The sequence below is a fragment of the Balaenoptera acutorostrata genome, chromosome 5 (assembly GCF_949987535.1).
Source record: "Balaenoptera acutorostrata chromosome 5, mBalAcu1.1, whole genome shotgun sequence".
NCBI classification, from domain to species: Eukaryota; Metazoa; Chordata; class Mammalia; order Artiodactyla; family Balaenopteridae; genus Balaenoptera; species Balaenoptera acutorostrata.
In genome coordinates, this window is record NC_080068.1 from 52,839,866 (window position 1) to 52,867,792 (window position 27,927).

Sequence of the window (27,927 nt, forward strand, 5' to 3'; positions counted from 1 at the left end):
ATTGAGTTAAAGTAACTGAGGTTAAGTAACTTGCCCAAGGTCAACAGTTAGTGAGCAACAGAGCAAGAATTATGAACTCATGCAGCATGGGGTCAGGAGGGTATAGATCTAATCTATGTATAGATCTAATCGATGATGCCTTTCAAAAAATTAGAGCAGTTGTTCTCCACTGATGGTCCCTAAAATCTTTCATTATATATGCAAAGCTACATTCATTGCTATTGGCAGTAGAAATATTTTTCCTTGAGTTTGAGCTGCCGAAGCTGGCATGAGGATCTACCCTTTGTGCTTTATGCTTTATTCTTTGTTCTCCTAAAATAAGGTCTCTGTCATAGAGGCCTTGCTTTTTACCTTTCCTGTAACAATCCCAGTGGCTGCAGCAGCAAGATAGGCAGTTGGTAGAGGTGGCAGTGCAAGATAAAGAGGAAAACAGACACTGGCAACCACACTGGAAATTAGACAGTAAAGTATCCATGAATATTTCAAATTTCAGATAATCTGGCAATAAATTAAAGCTAGAATCTACTCTTTCATATTATTTTACTTTACTATGTTAAAAACAGGCATACAAATCTTTATCTTAAAATATTTTAATTCATATTCTTTTCAATCATTGCTTTTCCACTTCTAGAAGACCTGTAGAAAGAATACTCTTTCATAACTCTGAAAGCAAAGCCCTTCTAAGCCACAAAGTCTTGCTCATCCTAGGAAGATTAGATATGAGGTTGTTTTCAGTTTAGTTGTACTAACCATTGCCTTTCAAGCCCAGTAGGTTAGATAAGACATCTGTGGAATTTGTTTGGAGACAAATGGGTGCTCAGATACAAAACTGCTGGATTACGCAGAGGCAGGGTGGACTGGAATGATAAGTGCAAATGCAAGCCATGTAAAGGTGGCAACCAGAGAAAACAAGGTATTCATGGTAATGCACATCCTTTCAGTAATAATTATTTGGGAGTTTTCTGGATGAGATAATACAGGCACTGCATAGAACTGTTACTGCACATATTTTTCTCTTTGTTATTCATTCATTCAGTTCATTCAAGTGAATATCTAGTGTCTGCTATATTTCCCACCTATTTCTAGTGTCTATGCCAGGTACTGTACGAGGCATTATCATGTGTTGATTAAGAGCAGACTTGGGAACAGACTTCCCAAGTTTAAATGCCAGCCCCACTACTGGCTATGTGGAATTGGGCAAGTTACTCCAACTCTCTGTGCCTTGATTTTTTCTCCTCCAAATTGGGGTAATGTTAATTCATGGGATCACTATGAGGATTAAATGAGTTAATGCATGTCAAGTGTAAACAGTGCCTGGCACATATTGGCACTCAGTGAATTTTAGGAAAAGCAGGTTGGAACCAGCACAGGCTCTTACCTTGAGCCTGTTCAAATGAACTTGCACCTATAGACATACATGCAAGAGCACTTTAAGAAGGCAAAACAGCATATGGCTAACTGTAGACTGGCCTTTAGAGACTCTGAAATTGTCCACATAGGAAAGGTCACAGAAAGTTCTGTAGGGCAGGGTGGTCAGAGGTGTGACTTAATCTAGGTCTTAGAGTATGGGTTCAACCTGGACATTTTGTTATCCTCATTATTCAGACCAATACAGTTTTAAGAGACTAAAGCAAAATCTTAGGACTAGAAAAGTCCTTATAGGTAATTGGTTCCATGTCTTTTGTTTTACAGAAAAGAATATAAAGGCCAGTTAGCCAGCTCATCAACAAATTTGTTGATGACCTACTATGTGCCAGCCTCTACTCTAGGGGCTGGAGATTCACCATTGAGCAAAACACACATATTCCTTGACCTCAAGGAGCTTACATTCCAGTAGAAAAGACAGCAAGTAAACAAGTAAATAAATAAATAGCTAATTTTATGTACTGATAAGTTGAAGATAATAAAATCAGGTACTGAGAGAGAATGTGATTAGTGAAGGGCTATGGTTTTTCCAAAGGATGTCAGAGAAGACTTGTCTGAGGAGGTGACCTTTCAGTTGAGATCTGAATGATGACAACGAGACAGGCATGGTGAGATTAGGGCTGGGGGCAAGGGGCATTCAAAGTAAAAGACACCATAAGTGAAAAGACCCTAAGAGGGGACAAAAAGTAGGCCAGGATAGCTATAGTGCAGTGAACAAGGAGAGAGTAGGAGGAGATGAGGTCCAGAAAGAGGCAGAAGCTGACGCTCTAGACCTCAGTAAGGAGCCTGAACTTTATTCTGGTGGTTGTTCAAAGTCATAGGTCAATTCTTAAGCAGCAACATGACAAGATCTAATCTAAGCTTTAGAAAGATCGCTGTCTAGATGTAATAGACCACACTGGGCAAGAGTGGAGGTAGGGAAACCAGCAGGCTTGACAGTAGCCCAGCAAAAGATGATGGTGAAAAAAAAAAAAAGAAAAAAAGATGATGGTGGTTTAGGTTAGGATTATAGCAAAGGAAATGGTGACCAGTGGTCAGATTCTGAATACATTTGGGGAGTAGAGCTACCAGTTCTTACTGATAAATTGGATATGAGCTGTGAGGGGAAAAAAAGACCCCATGACTTGTAGGTTTTGACCTCAAGAACTGAAGAATGCTGGAGCCATTTGTGGAGATGGGGAGGGTTTGGGGGACAGATCGGGGAGAAGAAGGTGGGAGAAGACATACAGGTTTAAGGAAGGTAATTGATAGTTCTGTTTGGCCTTGTTAAGTTTGAAATATCCGTTAGACATCCTGGTAGAAATGTCACCAACAGTACTTAATAGAGCTAAATATATGGTGAGAATTCATTAATTGTTGATAGATTATACATATATGTGACAATCAAAACCAGGTTTACCTTGATAGAAAAGATAATAAATTTCTACTTTTACTTATCTGCAGTCCCACTGAGTTGCAAATGGATATTTCTGTGCAATATCACTTGGTTATTCTCATGAACAATTATTGGTTAGTTACATACACTCTCTGATTTAATGACACAATATCTACCTTGGTGACCATACCTATATATCTTGACCCTACAATTTGAATATTCTTGTGCAAATAATGAGATAGATTTACAGTTGTATTTAATTTGGACAAATAATTAATTCAAAATCTTTCTTGAGAATATACATTTTATTAGAAACAATATTGGTGCTTTATGATAAGCACAAAAATATCAATATGCACAGTAATTTCTCCCAAGGATTTTACAAATTAAAAAGCCAAGGCAAGCCAAAAAAAAAATCTATAATATAAGGCATTCAGCCATGAGTGCTAAATAAAGATACGAGCAAAAAGCACTTCTATTCATTCATAGTACTTTAAAATTTTAATATATAGAACTATCCTACCCCTTAAACTTTAGAATCATCTCTGACCATAGTGAATTTCTTTTGCATACAAAAATCATCCTGTAGAAATCCTTCAATATATTAAAGAATGAATTCATTTAAAGATTTTTTAAATTATAACATCAGGCCATTCATCACGTTGAAGGCCAACGACCTGATGTTTATACTTTAATCCTTTGCCCCAGATAATTTGCAAAACCCAGGCAGACAGCAAATACTTTACAACTCTGATCAACAAAGAGTGAACTATGTCCATGGAAAAGTATACTCTGGGCAAATGAATTACAGAAAGTCCACACAAAGAAATGACCTCCAGGGAGTAGCCTAGCTTTGGGGAGAAGAAGAAATGCTGAGTCCAGCATCTGTGTTATCAATCAGGGAAATCTCACCTGGTAGAGATTCAACAAACAAGTCCCATCATTCTATAATGTGAGTGACAGCTAACAGCCCTGAAAAGCTCCAATGGTAAATACAATAAAACAATCATTAACTTAGATATGACAGTGATCTAATTTGGGGACATATTTTAAAATATTTGTTATGTCTCACATGTTCTGCCAAGCCCCCTTAACACACAAGTGAAGAGGCATTTGTAAGGGACAACATGGTGAAGTAAAACTAGGGATTATACTATCAGTTTTCTACAACACCTCACATCACTTTACCTCTTCCAATGTGAAAAGCCTTAAAAATATGGCAGTGGGTGCCATACTACACACAAATTAGTGAAATGATCCCAGAGACATTAAACTTGGTTTGTAGAAGTTCTTTCTCCCTCCGACCTGCTGTCAAAACCTCATGATGTACAAGGAGAACACAGAGCTCTTATATGACACTCCTATGTTCAGAGAGAAGCGACTAAGCCCCCAGACTGCCTGGGTGTGATCATCCCTCTGCCATTTACTAGTTTTTGCCATTGGACAAGTTACTTCTTTATGCCTCAATTTCCTCAACTATAAATTGGGGATGTGAGTTTGTTTTAAAGGATTCAGTGATTTAATACATGTAAAGTGCCTAGAAAGTACCAGGCACATAGCAAGTACTCAATAAATGTTGGCTATTATTACTATAGCTTTTATTACTGCTATTATATGTTGTAAATACACAAGTACATGTATATGTGGAAATTATGGTGTCCAAAAAAAAAAAAAAAAAAAAACAAGCAAACAAATGGGAGTGAAGAGTCCAAGATATTTAGCAAACAGGATATGCTTTAGGTGGAGAGAGAGAAAGAATACACACACCTACTCACATATATCTTATTCATTACTGATGTCTGCCAAGGTGATTCTAGGAAATATTTGCAAGGCTAACCTACACAATCCTTGTAAAGAACCTTTACATTTTCCCTGTTTCAAAGTCTTAATACAGTTAAAAGCAGCCAAGATTAATCTGGAATCCCTAAGGGGAAAAAAATAAAAAACCGCTAGAAAATGTTTATTTTATTTCATTTTAGGTATACATGTTACATGCCTAGAATAGTACCAGGCACCTAGCAGAATCCTGATATAAGATGAGTGTTAAGACAGGAGTCAGAGTCAGTTCTGAACTCTGCCACTAACAGGCTGTGATCTTGAAGTGAATTACTTTCCTGTCTCAATTTTACAGCTAAAAATGCAAGAGATAATAGTTACTATGTATTATTCATAAGTTTCCTCTGGTCTTCAGCACTTAAAAACTTCCCATTTAAAATTTTTTTAAATGAATTAAGTCTCACTATTAAATAGTCCTACTTTATCATTCTCCAAAACATTGCAGGAGAGATTTCTCTAAAGATCCTTACCTTCTATCTTTTTTTTTTTTAATTTTTATTTATTATTTATTTATTATGTTTATTTTTGGCTGTGTTGGGTCTTCGTTTCTGTGCGAGGGCTTTCTCCAGTTGCGGCGAGTGGGAGCCACTCTTCATCGAGGTGCGCGGGCCTCTCACTATCGCGGCCTCTCTTGTTGTGGAGCACAGGCTCCAGACGCGCAGGCTCAGTAGTTGTGGCTCACGGGCCCAGTTGCTCCGTGGCATGTGGGATCCTCCCAGACCAGGGCTCGAACCCGTGTCCCCTGCATTGGCAGGCAGATTCTCAACCACTGCGCCACCAGGGAAGCCCCCTTACCTTCTATCTTAATTTGACAAACAAACAAAGAAAAAATGCCTCAGGATGCCCTTATTTTATATGAAAATTCCCAAAATTTGGGGGGTTGACACCACTATCACTGGATATTTACCAAATACTCACAAACTGAAGATGACGTGTCCCCATAAAATAAAATATCAGTACCTATGTGGTGGGGTAGCATTTGATCTAGTAAATTCTCCTCCTTTTTTCAGAAAATGTTGATTTTTGTCATAAGTAGTTAGGATATTCTGTGCTAAATGCTTTAGAGGAGGGATGTAAAAGGATGAAAAGCATGGACAAAGAGTTCTCTTTAATGTTGGCTTCTAAAACTTAAGCTCTTAGAGGAGCTGAAAGTATTACTGAAGTAGACAAAATGTTTGGGGGAAGTACTTGGGGAAGAGCAAAGGACATGAGAAGAGACAAGAAATAATCTATCAGGCTGGGGAGAGGAGACAGACATGGAGGGAAGTAATACGAATATGGTCCCTGGCAAATATCATATGATATCACTTATATGTGGAACGTAAAATATGATACAAATGAAGTTATTTACAAAACAGAAACAGGCTCACAAACATAGAAAACAAACTTATGGTTATCAAAGGGGAAGGGGAGAGGGGATAAATTAGGAGTTTGGGATTAACAGATACAAACTACTATGTATAAAATAGATAAACAACAAGGTCCTACTGTATAGCACAGGAAATTATATTCAATATCCTGTAATAACCTGTAATGGAGAAGAATATGAAAAGGAATATATATACGCATATATATGTACATATATCACTGAATCACTTTGCTGTACACCAGAAACTAACACAACATTGTAAATCAGCTATACTTCAATTAAAAAAGAAAAAAAAGAATATGGTCCCTCAAAGTCAGAGAGAAAGGTTTGTCTTAAAGGCTCTCTTTTTCTCCAAGAGTGTAGGAAAGCTATAGAAAAATTAGTATCTTGAGAGAAAGACAGACCCTGTATTCTATTCAGGAAGGGTTTGGGAGAGAGTAAGACCCCAGAGAGGAAATAACTGTGGGACGTGTCTTAAGCAACCTCAAAGTGATGGAGATGAAAAGTACTCCACTTGAGCAGGTTCAAAATGGAAATAAATTTGACTTAGAAGAAATTAAGGAAAGTTACATTCTTACACAGCTGCTTTACTTACAAATGCACAAATGTATTTAAGTAAATTAAAACTAATTTTTCTTTGAAAATTGATCTATATCTCCCCAAATTTTTAGCAAATGTCAGGGGTATCACAAACGCATTATACATCTAAGAACCTAAAGTAACATGTATAATTTTAAAAATCACTTAAATAGATTAATTATTCAGGTTCATTTTTGCTATTATTTATAAATCATATAATTTTATGAAAATAAGTTATATTACAAAGATTTTCAGAAGAAACTGGATGTAAGTGCCATGTTCAAAAGGTCATTCATTTTGGTTAAATTATCAATATCTCTAAATACACATTTTCTCAATATATAGCCACAATATTGCATATAATTGCACATATTCAATATCTACACATACAATTTTTCAATAGCTTCTACTAGTTATTTTCTTTAAACAATGGGAGTCAGATTTCTGATTCAATCTGATGACCTACATGTCTGTTTGCTACATGTCTTTCTGTTTTTGTCACTGTTAAGAATCAATATATTCATAGAATTTAATCATATACCCTAGTAGGGATTTTTAGAGAAACCTTTAGCTAATTTTGAAATATATTAAGCATTCATTGTTTTAGTCAATCATTCCACAAATATTTACTGCATGCCTGCAGAGTACCAGGAATTATGCTAAGGTATAAACAAAACACCTTGTTCCCAATACACCACTGTTGAATAAAGTCGGTAATAAATATTTTCAACATGTAGTTTTTAACACGTTTTCATAAAATCCAGTGTGTGAGTGGAGACTATAGTGACGTGATTACACTACTAGAATTCTGTAGTTTACAAAAATCTTGGGACATTAGAAATGCTAGTGAAATTTCATTAATTTGAAAAATCCGTAGGCATAGCTGCTTAATTTACCTTTTCAATTACATATCTTACATGAAATTGAAATGAAACAAAAACTGATCCTCTCATATTCCATTTGATTTACATTATTCATCCATTTTAATATTCCATTATTTATAGACATGATTTAACAATTTAGTAATAACTTTTCAGAGGAGAGGAAAGAAGAAAAAAAGAAAGCACCATTAAAAAACACATATCATACACTACCAAATGTAAAATAGATAGCTAGTGGGAAGCAGCCACATAGCACAGGGAGATCAGCTCAGTGCTTTGTGAAAACCTAGAGGGGTGGGATAGGGAGGGTGGGAGGGAGACGCAAGAGGGAGGAGATATGGGGATATATGTATATGTATAGCTGATTCACTGTGTTATAAAGCAGAAATTAACACACACAAATTAAGTAAAGCAATTATACTTCAATAAAGATGTTTAAAAAAACCCCACACATATCAGTTCCAAGATGCTCCCTAATTTTAGAAATGTTACAACAATAAAACAAGTAGTCATCTTAGATTAGGAGACTAAGGCATTTTAAAGGCCATTTTTGAAGTTAGAATCTTATTTCCATTCAAGAGGATTTTTTGTACTACTCAGAGTGCAGAATACAAATTTAAATGCACTGTTCCTTGAAAATTAATAGACTTAACTTTTGTCAAGGAAATATCTAACAATACAGGAAGTGTCACTGCCTCAAATAACAAATTTATTTCAACCTATCAATTGCTATCAGAGTTGGTCAGCTGATTTTAATACCTAAGAGGTCACACATACCACCTCATACACTCTTACCAATTCTGAATATACATCAAATTCATAGATCATTGTAGTATTTGATGTTCTGGTCTCAAATTTCTAAAATTTAAGAAATTTTTATAATAAATTGTAGCAAATTTTATGTTTATAAGCACATACACGATAGCAAATTTGCTACACCAACAGAGAAATTACAGAGCTAATGAATTCACATGTTTAAACAGAATTTAATTTAATTTTATTCAAATTAACACAAAAGATGGTATTCTGGGTGCTGGGAAAAATAAACCAAGAGGTATGTGATATCAGTCAAATAATTAGAGAATCAATCAAAGTAGAAAAGTATATCTGACCTGATTCATCAAACCTAGTCACAATGACCCTTCCATGTTAAATATCCTTTTAAAGATAAAAATTATATGAGAGAACATATAGTATATCCTTAAAACTGTCTTAACTCTGAATTTGCTAATATCACAATAATGAGTTACTGGACAAAGAAACTAGAAACCCAAAAAGCAATATTGAAATATATATGGGGCTGGCTAGACCTTTTAGGTGATAGGCTGGCATATAGTAAATGCACAACAAATATTTGACTTATTCAGTGAATAAGAGAATAAGTGAGTGACTCACTCAACATCCCAACACCCTCAATTAAAATGTATGTCTCAGCACAAGTATAAACTTGTACATGCAAAGGACCTTCAGAGTTGTTTGAAAGTAATCAAAACTGTGAATGTTAAATCTGCAATTTCTAAATATCTATCATTACAGATATGTATTAAATTTAGGAGTGACATAACTGAGAACTAAAATATTGCCTGCCAAATCAGTAAACAAAGGATGTTGCAGCCATCAAGCCACTATATTACAGCCTCCTGGGGGTGAGCCCTGAAGGAAGTCAGGATGGAGACAAACAGGGCTGTCCACTGCCAAGCCCATCTAGCAGTCAGCTGCTACAGCCACCACCAATGATGCACCTGAGGGAACTCAGGATACTGGCCCAGATAGCCGAGGTGCCTATCAAAGGAATTATTTCAATGAGCCGAGACTCTTGCATCTTCCCATACATAGAAAAGCACTAAATTCTTTAACTCGAGATATCTGGTTTTCTTTTATTAACAGTAATATTTTGATGTTCCACCTACCTGGTCCTTGTTGCAAAAACTCCTATTTATCCTGGCTCCCCCCTTGTCTCTTCGGAGCAGTCTCTCAGAGTTATCTGAGATGCTGTGTCCCAGGTTTAAGACCTCAGATTTGTCCACCGAATAAAATATAACTCTCAACTTTAAGTTGTGCATTATGTTTTAAGTCGACATAACAGTAAATTCATTATCTGAGGGTCAACAAGAGACTCAATTGCCTCCAGAAAAGAACTAACATAAATCAAAATCTCAGGGGAAAAAAATACGTTTATAGAAATGTTCCTTATAAGTAATAGCTCTCCCTTAATACAACACAACCATTACTGCCTATCCCCCAGTGTGGCACACAAGATTTTGCATGGTAAATTGAATTATATTGAATTAGTTAATTTACACACTTAGAAGTTTTCATGGTGAAGCAAGCATTGCAATAAAATTACTTTTTCTAGTGTTTTATCTAATAGAGTGAGAATATTCTTTTTTATAGATATTGCTATAAATTGAGACTTTGATAACATGCATTCCTGTTGCAAAATGCCTTGGACTGCTACTGCTCTATCCTCAATATTCTGTGTTTTCCATAATCCACCAATCTTTTTTCTTTTCTTTTTGTCAAAGAGAGTAGAAATATTTCATTTAGTTGGATCCGTCTTAAGCATCTGTAGCTTTACATTGTTCTCCCTCTTAACAAGAATTCTCATTTTGGCACTCAGACAACCCACATACAATACCAGAAAGCAAAATTCAAAGTAAGCTTAAGGCAGCATCACAAAACTAGAGGCTTTGAAATCTGGAATTTTGAAACTGCACATTAATAAGATTTTCTGCATACATAAAAATCTAAATGCATAAAAATAGAGCACCTTGAATCAGAGAAAGACAATAAATGCAAATCAGGGAACTCGAGCTTTACTTAGGTTTTCTTTTTTTTCCTTTATTTTTATTTTTTGTAATTGAAGTATAGTTGATTTACAATGTTGTGGCAATCTCTGCTATACAGTAAAGTGACAATTATACACGTATAGACATTCTTTTTTTATATTCTTTTCCATTATGGTTTATCACAGGGTATTGAATATAGTTCCCTGTGCTATACATTAGGACCTTGTTGTTTATCCATTCTAAATATAATAGTTTGCATCTACCAACCCCAAACTCCCACTCCATCCCTCTCCCTTCCCCCCTCCGCCTTGGCAACCACAAGTCTGTTCTCTATGTCTATGAGTCTGCTTCTGTTTTGTAGATAGGTTCATTTGTGCTATATTTTAGAGTCCACATACAAGCGATATGATATGGTATTTGTCTTTCTCTTTCTGACTTACTTCACTTAGTATGATAATCTCTAGTTGCATCCATGTTGCTGCAAATAGCATTATTTCATTCTTTTTTATGGCTGAGTAGTATTCCATTGCATGTATGTACCACATCTTCTTTATCCATTCATCTGTCGATGGACATTTAGGTTGTTTCCATGTTTTGGCTATTGTGAATAGTGCTGCTATACATGAACATAGGGGTGCATGTATCTTTTTGAATTATAGTTTTGTCTGAGTATATTCCCAGGAGTGGGATTGCTGGATCATATGGTAATTCTATTTTTAGTTTTCTGAGGAAACTCCATACTGTTTTCCATAGTGTCTGTACCAACTTACTTTCCCACCAACAGTGTAAGAGCGTCCCCTTTTCTCCACACCCTCTCCAGCATTTATTTAAATAATAGACTTTTTAATGATGGCCATTCTGACTGTTGTGAGGTGGTACTTCACTGTAGTTTTGATTTACATTTCTCTAATAATTAGTGATGTTCAGCATCTTTTCATGTGCCTACTGGCCATCTGTATGTCTTCTTTGGAGAAATGTCTATTAAGGTCTTCACCTTGGGTCAGTTGAAGCTCTTAGATCTCAGTTCAACTGGGTGGGTCTTTGTAATCCAAGGGACTCAAGCAATCTGGATATTTCATGATCCCAGCTAGATGAGAGTATACCCATCAGTAACAAAACGGTAATGGGTTTACCTGCCTAATAGGAGTTTATTTAAAGTGATGTTGGACAAGTAATTCAACTTCTTTGGGTCTCAATTTCCTCATCTGTAAAATGGAGGGATGGGGCTGGATGACTTATAAAGTTCTTTCTACAATTTGGATTCCTCTGAAACCACTATAAAGTGCAGATTTTTCTCTCCATGTCTAAAAACAAACAAGTCCCTAAGAGTAAGTCTGTGTAGCACCAGGCAGGGGAAATGGGTATTTACTCCCCAAAAGAAACACTTATATAGCACTTATGATGGACCTTGCTCCAATCATTTTACACATAAGCACTCATTTAATCCTCACAACTGGGGCAGGTATTATTTTTATGCCCAGTTAACAGGTAAGGAGCATGGAGCATCAGGTTAAGTAGTTCAGCTTGTTCCAGAGTGCACAGCTAGTAAGTAGTGGGGTCAGGATGCAAACCCAGGCATTTTGGCTTCAGAATCAGTGCTCTTTGCCATTCACTCTGCTGCATGCCTGAGACTCACAGAGCCCACAAACTTTATCCATATACTTAACACTGATTATTTCAGACTCACAGAATTCTTCCAGATTCCCTACACATTAACTAAGGTCAAGGGACAGGGCTGACCACATGTGTGTTGTAGGAGCTCTGGAAGGAAATGTTACTCAAAACTGATGTTGCAAATTTAATTTAACAGTGGTTAAAAGTAACTTATCCTTGAAAAAAAATATTATAACCCTGAAGTTCCAGTCAACATTATAATGACATTTGCTATTAATTCCATTCAATATTATCTTTAGTTAGAAGCATAACTGAATATGGTTTAATTTTATATACTTTAAGGCTTGCTATTTAAACTCACAAATAAAAAAAAATTACTTGTTAGACCATGAGTATTTATTTTTAGTTTGAAATATGATCCACACAACTTAATTGAACAGGCACTAGTCTTTTATTCCAGGACCTTATAATAGTTGTAATAATGCTATATATCAATGCAACATAATTTCTTGCATAATGTTAAACATAACTATTTCAGTAGCTCTGGGAGACCATGAAAATAGTACAGAGAGAAGAACAAACATGTCTAAGGTTCAAATTCGAGTAAGTGGTAGCAAGACATAAAGCCTCGTTCTTCTAAGTTGAGGTCTAGTAGCTTTCCATTATCCTAGTCCTCATTTAAAATACCTAAAATAGATAATCAGTGAAAGAATAGAAAGATTTACCAACTACTACCCAAATATCTAAGAAATACATATGTCAAAAAAAATATTTTCAGAGCAGCATTTACCCAAAGAAAACAAACAATGAAAACAAACAAACAAACAAAACATGTTTTATTTTTGTATTTTTGTGGCAGGTGAAAGAATAAAATCAGAAAATAACAATGACAATTATGGTTTGGTTATGCATTGTAAGGTAGAAAGGCAAATCTGTCCTTTTAGAAACTTTAAAAGAAAACTGAGAACCTATCACAATAAAACTGGGAAAGGGGAACCTGAATGAGCTTTAGGAGGTACTTACTAAGTTAATGTGCTTGCACACTAAGCATCTATTAAATGAGTGTTCATGACGTTCAATCTCAACCAATTATTGTTTATATGGTCTCATTGAAAGAGCAGTCATTGTTAGCCAATGCATAAAAGATCTCTTCAATTAAAAGCATATTTGATTTATAGATATTTCCACTTCAGCAACTAAGACACTAAACAGGAAAAAGTCTAAAGTTGAGTTTAGCAATCAAACTGCAAGCCTAATCCTGTTGTTTGGACAGAGACCTTTGAAGACCCCTAATAACTGTGTTAGGCCACCTGACATTGAGTTGAATAAACTGAATTAAAATTAAACTCCAAAAAGAACAATTTAAAATTGTGGGGCATGGGAAAAAGCAAACATAAAATATAGTCACCCATCTGTAGAACCAAGTAATCTATAGTGGAATATGATTACCTGAATCTTGAGATAAACATTATTGATTAAAATGTGGATGATGGGTCTCAGATTAATAAACTCTTGCTTCCACTGATAGAGAGTCAAGGTTATCACTGCGTCTCTCTGAACAAATTCTAAAGCCCACGCATGGTAACCTTTGAAATTTTAACAGAGCATCACCAGGCTTGCACTGATTGCTTCAGTTTACATGCCACTGGTCATAGAACTTTGAACTGGCCATTTTTGTTTGGAAAACTTGAAGATACTGTATCTCTTTAAGTTAAACAAACCCTTGGACATACACACATGCTGTTTAATGAGCGTTGTCCTTTACAAATGGAAAATTGCCCTGGTAAGGAATTGAATGGAATAGTACAAACCAAATGGAATAGTCCCCAAGCTGCAAAAATACTCAAATTTTCTATCTTTTCTCTCACCTACGCTCTATATGAAAAAAATCTTTGCCTTTCTTTTTTATTTTTCAAGAGAATGGTCCTATATGATATGGAGTTACACCTATTTGAATTTAACCTTAAAGGATCTTATTATATCATAGATATTATAAAACTTCATTCTTTTTGCTTTACAATATCCTTTATTCAAATACAGAGGTGTTTCTAAGCAAATGGCTGGTAGTGTAATTCTATTTTTCTGTTGAATTTCATGAAAATATCATAGGCATATTTTTAGAGGAAAAAATATAACCCCATGGTAAACTAAAGCTACATTTAATTCTTTAGCAAAGAAAGTTTAAATTATTTAATTAAATAAATTAATTTCCCACAAACAGTGACAAAAATGTTCAGAATATTAATAATATTATTGGTACATAATTACTACACCTCAGAATAAAAATATCAAATAGAAAATAAACAGCTGTGTTAAACTCTGACAGTATTCATTTATTTGTCTATTATTGAGGTTTTAAACACATTGGCTTTTGTTTTTTGTCTAGATTTTTCTACTGCTTCAGACTAGGCTAGAAGTTGGTAGAGGTTAGAATATGTTCAAGTATTATCAATGCAAAAATCACCCAATCCAAGCCCTACAATGACACTGTGGCCAATCATAGTGACAATTCAGTGAACTACTCTTATTGCCTTTTCGTTTCCTAAACTTTTAACTCAATCATGAGCAAAGATAATATATGAAATCTGAAGTTCAGCCTATGCATCCATTTGATACAGGGCAAGTTGTGTGACTAGCCCATAATGTGACAGGAGCAGAAACTCAGTGGGAGATCCTTCTCTCTATACCTCAATCTAACAGAAGCATTCTCAAAACATGTTGTTCAAATGACATATACTCACGTTGCTTATCCTGCAGTAAAGAGCTTTTTAAAGGCATTTCAATTTGCATGCCATTGGGTGGAGCACACCCTATCTAGTTTACTACAGGAACGTCACCCCCAATAGTCTTATACCTAGCCTAATTCATACGTTTGTGTTATACCTGCTTGGTCTTTGTTGACAGTTGATTTTCTAACCCTCTTTTAAGCTGGTTGGTATTCCATTAGAGCAAAGAGAACTTCAGGAAGATCCTTTTTTATCATAACAACTAAGGAAAAAATGATTGCTTTACAATCTAGGAATATTTAAAATTTTATAATTCCCCCAATTAAAAAATAAAATAAATATAGTCAAGCTGATCAGGGAGTGTCAGGAAGCCTGGAGCTCTGCAAGCCTCATTCCTACTCTGGCAAAGGAGTCCTGGGAGCACAGGATGCCTGGATAGTAGCAGAGGCAGGCCTCCCTGTGGGGAACAGAAAGATTAAAAAAAAATGGAAGTCCTGAGGCCTCCCACCCCTGTAAGTCACATGAATTAACATGTAGAGCTCAGTTCTTAACAGGAATTTTCAGCACATCTTGTAGTCAGATCCAACCTAAGGAAAAGTGTGTCACAGCCATGGTTCTCCAATGCACAGTTACCTGATAATGACTCCTGTGTGAAAACTACTCATTTCCTCTTCGGTTTCCTCCAAATGCTTTCTACCTCCACCACTGCTCTGAACTGCTTCTCAAGTAGAGTATTCAACCTCAGTAGGAAAATATTTGCTACCTGTTTCATGCATATGAAAGGGCCCAGTCAATGGCACTTGACTCGCCTCTTTTACATTGACTTCCATAAAATTACATTATTTTAGTTCCTCATCTTCTTCTTGAGCCAATTGTTCTCTTTCTTATTTGCTTACAACTCTTCTTTTATCATCTAACAAAGGGCTCCTTCGCCTTCTGTTGAATCAGTCAGAAGTCATTTAGTTTTCTTTTTTGGTCTCTCTATTTACTCTCTCTCTCACAGTTTTATTGTAGTAATGTATTAATGGACACACATACTTCAAACCACAAGCAATCCTGCACGTTACTCCTCCCACAAATATCGTCCTAGAATATCATGTGCAATCATTGCTCTCCTTCCACGCAAAAATTTGTAATGATTCTCTATTGCTGAAAAAATTAAATCCAAACTAATACTGTGCTGGACCCTGTGCTTGGTACACAAAGGGGAGTGGGGACAAAGAATGTCACCTGCAATATCAGTAAACAAAGGATGTGGTGGCCATTAAGCCATCAGCCAATGCAGCTGCAAACCCACGTCCCCACCCCAACCCAAAGGTGCACCCTGAGGGGATTCATGATGGAGAAAACAGGATACTGACCCTAGACATTTACTGTGCATATCAAAAGAATGATTTCAATGAGCCCAGACTTTGCATTTTCCATACATAGAAAAGTGCTAACTTCATATGTCTTGTTTTTCTTTAATTAACAGCATTTTTTTGATGTTCTGACTACCTGGTTTTTGTTGCAAAAACTCCTAAATATCCTGGTTCCTCCCTTACCTCTTCAGAACAGTCCCTCAGAGTTATCTGAGAGCCTGTCTCCCAGGCTCAAGTCCTCAGAATGTCCACTGAATAAAACATAATTATCAACTTCTAGGTTGTGCTTTTTTTTTTTCAGTGGACAGAAGCAGCATCTCTTCAGCCTAGAAATGAGAGTCTCTCAGAATCTGAATCACTCCACCAACTTGGGATGAAAAATGCAGGCTCTCTTAGGGCAGTGAAAATTCAACGGATTGGTGAAATACAATATGCCAAAAAAAGAAGATTGCACATAACTGGTGTTCAGTAAATGCTTTTCAATGAACTAGAGAGCCAGGTTTCAATTCGGGGAAGGAAGTATATAGAAGAGAAAAGAAATAGGATTAAAAGATTGGAGATCCAAATATGCCAAATGGATAAAAGGGGTCGATAAGAGGAAATAGTGAACTTAGAGAGGGCGTGAGCTAGCCGAAGGTAAAAGAAGTAATATCCATAAACAGCTGGATACCAGTAGTGATCCACAAGGACCTCCTACAGACAAGGAGAGGAGAACCTTAGAATGAGAGAATACAATTATTTCTGAAGCAAATGTTAAAAAATAAAGCCAATTTACTAAAGGCAAGAAGGCAGAGGCAGATAAATAGACATAGACATGAAAATATAGACATATTTAATGACAATTTTAAAAAATACTTTCTTTCTGGCTTCTTTGTATATGATCTTCTCCCTATTTAACACCTTGAGGAGGATTAAAACTGTTATACCAGGAATGCAAAGAAAAGCAGTGTTAATATTCACCTATCATTATAGGATTTTCAAGAGACACAATAATCTTGAGAAATTTTTTCCAGAGAGGATTTACTCTTTAATCTTTTTCATCCACGTATTAAAAACAAAACTTGTATGGTTTCAATCTACATTGTCTTTTTTTGTTTGTTTGTTTCCCTTTTATAAGCTTTAGAAGGAGAGAACTCTGAATGTGAATAAGGGACATTCCATTCTACCCAGGAATGAAATGGAGAGTCTTTCCAGAGGAAGAATAGGAAAAGCAAAAGGGAAATACATGGCTAATGTCACTCTGATACCTGTAACAGAGAAGTAAGAAATAAGAAGATGTAAATTCAGATACATTGAGGAGTAAACCAAAAGCAGTTTCTACTGCTTCCCATTTGGAACTCTTCAAAAAAAGTTTCCCTCACAAAGTATCTACTGAGCGAACAAGAGGGGACCCTCACAGAGCAGAAATTAACATAATTGCATAATGATAGAGTTCTTTAATATGATCTGCAACATTGTTTCTTACTAATTTTTAATCATATGTTACATGAATAAAGGAGAGATAGTGCACTAAGCTCATGGGTTTGAAGTACAGGTAGGACAACCATCTGCTTTGTATCCGAGTGTAGCCAAATATGGTCCTCACAGAGCTTTATCATAGTTAGGTGCAGACAGCTGAATTTTATCATTTTCTCCCCTGTGTGGATAGTATGCTGTAGAATCTTGTGGAATAGGAGAGTTAAATGCAGGAATATTGGAAAGAGGATTAACAGTACTCCAGAGCAGTAAAATTTAAACACATATACGTGGCAAATTTGGAAAGCTAAATCTTAATCATTTCTTTAGGTTAGCTTTAAATCAGAAAAGAAATGAAGTGCTGAACAGTGACCATCACACTGACTTTCTTGGTCTGTCTAGTGATAAGAACATGGTGTTCTAGACAGGTCTCAAGCAAAGGGGCCCAAAACATTAGGGGTAACAGTCCCTTTGGCAACTGTTTAATCAGTAAGTTCAATGTCACATGGAAAAGTTATCTAGAACATTCACAATGTGTCTTATTCCAGAGAACCCACCCACACATGTTTGTCTACTATGTGCTCTGCCACAAAATTTTACCACTCCTAACAAGAGCCTGTTGACCCAGCCATGAAGTACTAAGCACGGGATTAGAGGTCACACATTACCAAGATAGAGCTCACTTCCACTACAAAAAATAACCTAGGATAAACATCCCTTCCTTCTACTTTTTCCATTCTCATTCCTAATATTTTCTCATCACTCTGAACAAAACACCATGTCTCCTTTATTTCAAACAGACCTTTGGCATTTACTTGCAGACAAGATACAAAAGTTACTAACTTCCTTTTTTTCTGATATGAGCCTCCTTCTCACTTGCATGGAGAGAATTTCCTCTCTCTGACCCTTTATTTACTGCTAAGTTCGATGTTCAATGGGATTTTAAAATATCTGGCCTTGCAGGAAAGAGCATAAATGGGAAATAACCAGTATCATTTGCCATTCTGAAGCCACCAGGTAAATGTGAACCCAAGTAACACATGTGTGATCCCACTACCATTCTAGGGGAGTAGGTCTCAATCCTTCATGTGTTTAAAATCATCAGTGGGGTAGTAGGATGTCTCTTACTAAATCATATTCTTCCAACAACATTCCACACTAAGAATGATTTAATCCCAATTTTCAAATGATCTTCCAAAAGGTACAACTGTCATTATATGCAGACGACATGATAGTATATAAAGAAAAACCTAAAGACTCCACACAAAAACTACTAGAACTGATAAATTCAGTAAGGTAGCAGGATACAAGACTAACATACAAAAATCAGCTGCATTTCTTTACACTAACAATGAAATACCAGAAAAGGAATGTAAACAAATAATCCCCTTTAAAATTACATCAAAAAAATAAAATATTTACTTAGGAATAAACCTCACCAAGAAGGTGAAAAGCTTATATGCTGAGAACTAAAAAACATTAATAAAGGAAACTGAAGATGATTCAAAGAAATGGAAAGATATCCCATGCTCGTGGATTGGAAGAACTAATATTGTTAAAATGTCCATACTACCCAAAGGAATCTACAGATTTAATGTGATCCCTCTCAAATTACCCATGACATATTTCACAGAACTAGAACAAATAATCCTAACATTTATATGGAACCATAATTGCCAAAGCAATCCTGAGGAAAAAGAACAAAGCAGGAGGACTAACCCTCCAGACTTCAGACAATACTAAAAAGCTACAGTAATCAAAACAGCATGATATTGGCACAAAAACAGACATATGGATCAATGGAACAGAACAGAGGGTCCAGAAATAAACCCACACACCTATGGTCAATTAATCTGCAGCCAACGAGGCAAGAATATACAATGGGGAAAGGAGAGTCTCTTCAACAAGTGGTGTTGGGAAAGTTGGACAGCTGCATGCAAATCAATGAAGTTAGACAACTCCCTCACACCACACACAAAAATCAACTCAAAATGGTTTAAAGACTTAAATATAAGACATGACACCATAAAACTCCTACAGGAGAACATAGGCATAACATTCTCTGACATAAATCAAACCAATGTTTTCTTAGGTCAGTCTCCCAAGGCAATAGAAATAAAAGCAAAAATAAACAAATGGGACCTAATCAAACATATAAGCTTTTGCACAGCAAAGGAAACCATAAACAAAATGAAAAGACAACGTTCAGACTGGGAAAAAATATTTGCAAATGATGCGACCGACAAGGGCTAATTTCCAAAATATACAAACAGCTCATACAATTCAATAACAAAAAAACCCAAAAACCCAATTGAAAAAATGGGCAGAAGACCTAAATAGACATTTCTCCAAAGAAAACATACAGATGGCCAATAGGCACATGAAAAGATGCTCAGCATCTCTAATTATTAGAGAAATGCAAATCAAAGCTACAATGAGGTACCACCTCACACTGGTCAGAATGGTCATCATTAAAAATTCTACAGGGACTTCTCTGGTGGTGCAATGGTTAAGAATCCACCTGCCAATGCAGGGGACACAGGTTCAAGCCCTGGTCTGGGAAGATCCCACATGCCACGGAGTAACTAAGCCCATGTGCCACAACTACTGAAGCCTGTGCACCTAGAGCCTGTGCTCCACAACAAGAGAAGCCACTGCAGTGAGAAGCCCACGCACTGCAATGAAGAGTAGCCCCTGCTCGCCGCAACTAGAGAAAGCCCGTGTGCAGCAACAAAGACCCAACACAGCCAAAAATAAATAAATAAGAAAAGAGTCTACAACTAGTAAATGGTGTGGAGAAAAGGGAACCCTCCTACACTGTTGGTGGGAATGTAAATTGGTGCAGCCACTATGGAAAACAGTATGGAGGTTCCTCAAAAAGCTAAAAACAGAGCTACCATATGATCCAGCAATCCCACTCCCAGGCATACATCCAGACAAGACTATAATTTGAAAAGATACCTTCTCCCCTATGTTCACTGCAGCACTATTTACAATAGCCAGGACATGGAAGCAACCTAAATGTCCATCGACAGATGAAAGTATAAAGAAGATGTGGTACATATATATAATGGAATATTACTCAGCCATAAAAAGAAATGAAATTGGGTCACTTGTAGAGATGTGGATGGGCCTAGAGAGCGTCATACAGAGTGAAGTAAGTCAGAAAGAGAGAAACAAATATCATATATTAATGCATATATGTGGAATCTAGAAAAATGGTATAGATGACCTTATTTGCCAAGCAGAAATAGAGACATAGACGTAGAGAACAATTGTATGGATACCAAGGGGGAAAGAGGTGGGGTGGGAGGAATTGGGAGATTGGGATTGACACATATACACTACTGATACTATGTATAAAATAGACAACTGATGGGAACATACTGTATAGCACAGGAGACTCTACTAATGCACTGTGGTGTCCTAAATGGGAGGGAAATCCAAAAGGGAGGAGATATATGTATATGTATGGCTGATTCATTTTGATGTGCAGTAGAAGTTAATACAACATTGTAAAGCAACTATACTCCAATAAAAATTAATTTAAAAATAAAAAAATAAAAAGTCTATGCTGAACTGAATGAATAAGCATTTTCAGAACTCTAATGAAAAACTGATGAACTCATAAAAGTGCTAACAAAAGATCAAGATGAAAAAAAAAAATTAATTACATGGGACTGAGTGAACTGATGACGATGAGTATAATTTTTGTGACTTTCTGTCTGAATTAAAAAAAAAAATCCCACAAGGACTCAGAGGCAAAGAATATACAAATCAATTTTCACTGCAAAGTAAAGGAGCTGTTACAGTGGAGGATTACTGGACTGAATGTCAATATTATGACATAGTATGAGTGTGTTTCACGTTTGGTAATTGCAATCATTGTTGCTTTTGTTGTGGTCATCCATGTACAATGCTTGGTGTCAGTCTATTTACCTCTTGTAAAAATAAAATACAGTGTGTGTGTGTGTGTGTGTGTGTGTGAAAAAAAAAAAGAGGCAAAAAAAAAACACTAAGTGCTGCTAAAACTGATGTGTAATAAAATTTATGTTTTATGGCAAGACAAGAAAAATTTAAACAAAAAAAAATAAAAAATAAAAAATAAAAAGTCTACAACTAGTAAATGTTGGCATGGAGAAAAGGGAACACTCTTACACTGTTGGTGGGAATGTTAATTGGTGCAACCAGTATGGAAAACAGTATGGAAGTTCCTCAAAAAACTAAAAATAGAACTACCATATGATCCAGCAATCCCACTCCTGGGCACATATCCAGACAAAACTATAATTCGAAAAGATACATGCACCCCTATGTTCATAGCAGCACTATTCACAACAGCCAAGACATGGAAACAACCTAAATGTCCATCAACAGATGAATGGATAAAGAAGATGTGATACATATATATAATGGAATATTACTCAGCCATAAAAAAGAATGAAATAATGCCATTTGCAGCAACATGGATGGACCTAGAGGTTATCATACTAAGCTAAGCAAGTCAGAAAGAAAAAGGCAAATACCATGTGATATCACTTATATGTGGAATCGAAAATATGACACAAATTTGAAACAGAAACAGACTCACAGACATAGAGAAGAGACTTGTGGTTGCCAAGGGAGAGGGGGTGTGGGGGAGGGATGTATTGGGAGTTTGGGATTAGCAGATGCAAACTACTATATACACAATGGATAAACAACAAGGTCCTACTGTGTAGCATAGGGAACTATATTCAATATCCTGTGATAAACCATAATGGAAAAGAATATGAGAAAGAATATATATATATATATATATATATATATATATATATACACACACACACACACACACAACTGAATCACTTTGCTGTACAGCAGAAATTGACACAATGTAAATCAACTATATTTCAATAAACTTTTTTTAAAAAATGATCTTCCACATCTAAATGCAATACTGCATCAATATAATGCGATACCATGCCCTATGCAAAGAAAGAAAAAACTCTTATAAATGCATATAAAATTATCTCTAAGGTGTACTGTTTAGGAAAAATCACAGTGTATAATAAAATAAAATAAGCACAAGAGTTTTTAAAAGTAGTGTGTCAGGAGGGACATACAGGTATTGACTCGTTCATGGTAAAAACCATGTGGCTTGACTCAAGTGATCTGGAAGGATATGCAAGAAAATGGTAACACTAGTTGACTCCTGGGATGCTGGAGCTGGATGACTATGGAACGGTTATGGAATGGATACTTTTCACTGAATATTTGCTTATGCCTTTGTAAAAATGTGAATCATGTTAGTGAATTATTCATTCAAAAATAATTGAAACTAAAACTGAATAAATATTTAAGACATGAAGTAGTCTTGTGAATATTAGTACTAGTATATTTTATTGTATCATCATAATAATCCTAGGAAAGTATAGATGACATTCGAAATCACATATTTCATAGACCTTCTCATATAGTTGTCACAACCGGCTATAGCAGCTGAGGAGAATGAGAAACTGCAGGAGCATCCTTCGGAAATTACATCTAGCTTTAAAGTTTTTAAATCCAACATTAACTCTCAGTCATTGCACATAATATTTTTCATTCTATAAGCATTGGAGAATGGTAGAATTGATATTAAAGAAATTAAAGAAAAACAAAACAGAAAATTTACCCTTTGCAAAAGCAATCATTTTCATTCTAGTTGGAAACTAGGCAATAAGCTATATTAATGTACATTTTATTGGACAGCCCCTCTAAGATTATGTGGTTCTCTCAAGCACACACCATCTCTTACTTATCCTTGTAGCACCCAGTAACTAGAAGAGTGATTTTCAAGTTATGTTCTATGGGCCCTGCGGTGCTTCAGATATTCTGCAAATATTTGATTTTATTTACTTCTTTTTAAATACATATATAGCTTAAACTATGTGTGTGTATACACATATATATACATACATATCTATGTGTGCTATATACATAATATATAAAATATATATTTTATATATAAACATATTTAATTTAATGTTTTATATCCAAATTGGAGACTTTTGAGACAATGAAAATATTAACTTCTGGGGACTTCTCTGGTGGCCCAGTGGTTAAGACTCCATGCTTCCACTGCTGGGGGCATGGGTTCGATCCCTGGTCCGGGAACTAAGATGTCACATGCTGCATGGTGCAGCCAAAAAAAATGAAAAAAAAAAAAAGAAAATATTAACTTCTATGGCTAGACCAGCTTATTTTTATATAAATCTAGGAAAAAATCTTCTGTATGCATATATTAGAACTTTTTGAAAATGTCAATGCTTAGGAAGTTCAAAACTTTACAATTGGTGTTTTTCTAAAATTCAGAACTGGACGTATCCATGGTATGTAAAATTCTATAGAAGATTCATTTTGTTCTGCTGCTCTCCAAGCTGGATGGGCAATTTCAAACTGATTCTATCTAGTCCCTCTTGGGTCAAGGAAAATATTTAACTTCAAGTCACTTCAACCCTTAAAGTGGCTAAAGTCTTCACCCTTTGGGGAGTGTGTGCATTACAAGTATCCTGGGTCACTGTCTGGCAGAAGATTATCTGATGGGGGGCTAAGCAGAGCTTCAAGGTACAGAGGATGCTACTCCAAAGTGGATAAATGATGGAGAACTGTTTTGGTGGCTGGTTTTGACCAGTGACAACAATAGAACAACATGGAACTCATCCAGGTTCCATGAAGCTTCCTGGTGCTAGAACATATGAGGGAGACCTGCTTTGGCTGGTTGGTGTGAGGGGGTGGAGCGTGACATTCCTTCTCTTACCTCTTCCCTAGTTATGAATAATTACCTCCTAAAGGTAGGGAAATTTGCTCTTCAGCTATGCATCCATGTCTTTACATATTTTTGCACCTCTCCTCCCCCTCAAAAATAGCATACAGGCAAAAAAGCAAAATATCCTTGAGTTACAAGTTAAATAAGGTTGTGAGCCCTAATTGAGGAATTTCAGGGGAAGGAAGATATAATTAATACTCAGAAATGCATGTGCCATGCTCAGATAAATGTCAATAAAGCTTTAGGATATCTGCCTACTTTTCTCGAATCGTAATAATCACATGTGTGAAGACCAGTGAACTTCCAACAGGAAGCATCATGAGAGTATCATAGTTTTATCACTTACTGTAAACTTGGGATGTTTCTTGCCTGTTATATTCATGATAAATAAGGTAAGTAATTGTTAGATATTGTTGGTGATGTAGTTATAAAATGAAGTTATTCTCTTATTCCTATTAACCACAGTTATTTTGAGGTTGCAAATCATGCTGTTTCTCTTTTTCTTTTATTTTTAACTATTACCATTTGCAACTATTTTTCCTTTTTCCCCAGCTTTACTGAAGTATAATTGACAAATAAAATTGCAATATATTTAAAGTGTACAACGATGATGTGATGTGATGTATGTATACATTGTGGAAGGATTCCCACAAAAAGTTAATTAACACAACACTTCACATAGTTACCTTTTTTTCTGATAAGAATGCTTAAGATCCACTCTCTGCAAATTTCAATTATATCATAGAGTGTTATCAGCTGTTACCAGTATTATACCCACTGTGCTGTACATTAGATTCTCAGAACTTATTCATCTTATAATTGAAAGTTTGTATCCTTTGAACAACCTCTCCCCATTTCCCCACCACACCCCAACACTGGCAACCACCATTCTATTCTCTCTATGAATTTGACTTTTTTTTTTTTTTTTTTTTTAGTTTTCACCTATAAGTGATACCAGGAAGTATATCTTTCTCTGTGTGGCTTATTTCACTTAGCCTAAGGCTCACCAGGTTTATCCCTATTGTTGCAAATGGCAGGATTTCCTTTTTTATTAAGGCTGAATAATATTCCATTATATATATATGTATGTATATATATATACACACCACATCTTTATCCATTTATCTTTCAGTAGACCTTAGGTTGTTTCCATGTTTTGGCTATTGTAAACAATGGTGCAATGAACGTAGAAGTACAGACATCTCTTCAAGATAGTGATTTCCTTTCCTTTGGATATATAGCCAGAAGTGGGATTGCTGGGTCGTATGGTAGTTCTATTTTTAATTTCTTGAAGAACCTCCATATTGTTTTCCATACTGACTGTACTAGTTTACATTCTCACCAGTAGTGTACAAGGGTTCCTTTTTGCCACATCCTCACCAGCATTAATCTCTTGTCCTTTTGATAACAGATATCCTAACAGGTATTAGTTGATATCCGACTATTGTTTTGATTTGCATTTCCCTGATGATTAGTGATGTTGAACACTTTTCATGTACTTGGTGGTTATTTTTATGTTTTATTGGAAAAATGTATATTCAGGCCATTTGCTCATTTTTTAATTGGATTGTTTGGTTTTTTGCTATGTAGTTGTATGAGTTCCTTGGATATTTTGGGTATTATCCTCTTATCAGATATGTGCTTTGCAAATATTTTCTCCCATTCAATAGGTCACCTTTTCATCTTGCTGATGGTTTCTTTTGCTGTGCAGAAGTGTTTAAGTTTGATGTAGTCCCAACTTGTTTATTTTTGCTTTTAGTGTCAACTCCAAAAAATTATTGCCAAGATCAATGTTAAGAAGCTTATTCCATAGGTTTTCTTCTAAGAGTTTTATGGTTTCTGGTCTTACATTCAAGTCTTTAATCCATTTTGAGTTGATTTTTGTGTGTGGTGTAAGATAGGGGTCTAATTTAATTCTTTTGCTTGTGGCTATCCAGTTTTCCCAACACCATTTGTTGACGAGATTATCCTTTCCCCATGGTTGTATACTTGGTGCCTTTGTGGTAAATTAATTGATTATATACATGTGGCTTTATTTCTGGGTTCTCTATTCTGTTCCATTGATCTATGTGTCTGGTTTTTTTGCCAATACCATACTGTTTTGATTACTATAGTTCTGTAATATAGTTTGAAAACAGGAACTGTTTGTCTTGCTCAAGATTGCTTTAAATATTCAGGATCTTTTGTGGTTCCATACAAATTTTAGGATTTTTTTTTCTATTTCTGTGAAAAATGTCATTGGAATTTTGGTAGGGATTGCATTGAATCTGTATGTAGATCATTTTAGGTCATATGGCAATTTTAACAATATTAATTCTTCCCATCCATGAACATGCCTCCACAGAGAATGCTTGCTCTTCCACTTAACAACTGCTTCTTTGTTTGTTACGGTTCTGTGGGACTCACAAATGCAAACCCTATTGGCTCTCAGGGCTAGGTGATTTGGGGGCATATCTCTTGGGTGGCAACCTTAAAAGTTGAGGCACTAGATGTGTGACCTAGACCCTCAGCTCCTCAGGGAGAGACTGAGAATTAGGGGTCCGCTCCTGATTGTTGTGCCAGGTGGGGTTTATGGTGAAAATGTGTCTTAGCCTTTCCTACTCCTGTGTGTAGCTGTATATTCAGTGTATCCATGGGAAAGTCAGATCTTGCCATCTTGGTGATGTCACTCCAGATACTTGTAACTATTTTTCTTGAAACCTTGCAACAAAAGCCCTTCTAGACATAAATCAAGGAGGAAGCTAAAAAAGACTGCAACTGACATTCATGAGCTCCATTACCCAGGCTTATGTTTGATCAAAACAGCCTTATTGCTCTCACCAATTGGCTTTATTTTATTAAATATTTTAATTTGAATCTGCAGAACAAATTTATACTAAGAGAAAACTGCTTTTGTCTGTGTGTAAATTGGGGTTTCAATATACAAAGTACATTATATTCACATATTGTTGTCAAAAACATTTGAAAAGCACTGGCTTAGGTCAATAACCATGACAAAAAACAGGTTCAAAATAAATTCAAAATTCCCTTCTTATCTAAGTAAGACCATTTTAGCCTCAACAAAATCCACAGTCATGTAGTATGGTTAAAAAACAAAATTTGAGAATTTATAGGTTGGAGAGTAGTCTTGCAAATATTGTTACTTCTACCTTTAAGTAAGGAGATAATATAAGAATTACAAGAGCCCTTGTGAAATAACTTGATTTCAAGAACTTGATTTTAATAACCATGGATGTACAGAAAGAACTTATCTTGTTCATGTAGGGGTTAGCTGTGATAATCAAGTCATAAATAATAGTCTTATTTATATTCAATAGCCCTTAATATTCCTGCAAATTTGGTAGAACATATTTTACCATTTTAAAATATATTGCATTTACTTATAAATTAGAAAATGTTGACATATGGTATTAATAAATTGGGGTCTATAAATATAAATTCTCATAAAGGAAATAACTTTCTCAGGTTATTTCACAACTGTCATTCATTCATTTAATGAATATTATTGCTGCATATTAATTTAAAAAAACACTCCTACTGTCATGAAATTTACATTCTAGCACAGGTAGACAGACAATATTAATGTAATAAATAAGTAAATTACATAATATTTTAGAGGGTGCATAGTACTATGGAAAAATTAAAATTAGAGCAGGTAAAGGGAGATTGGGAGTGCAGACAATATAAGATTGCTTGCAATTTTAAACAAGACAGTCAGAGTAGACTT

At 35.6% G+C, this 27,927-nt stretch overlaps 1 long non-coding RNA gene across 2 annotated transcripts in view; it reads right to left on the minus strand.

Moving 5' to 3' along the window:
* Nucleotides 1-27,927, minus strand: part of LOC103009902 (uncharacterized) — a 117,949-nt gene that overhangs the window by 11,095 nt on the left and 78,927 nt on the right. The gene's annotated exons all lie outside the window — the stretch shown is intronic.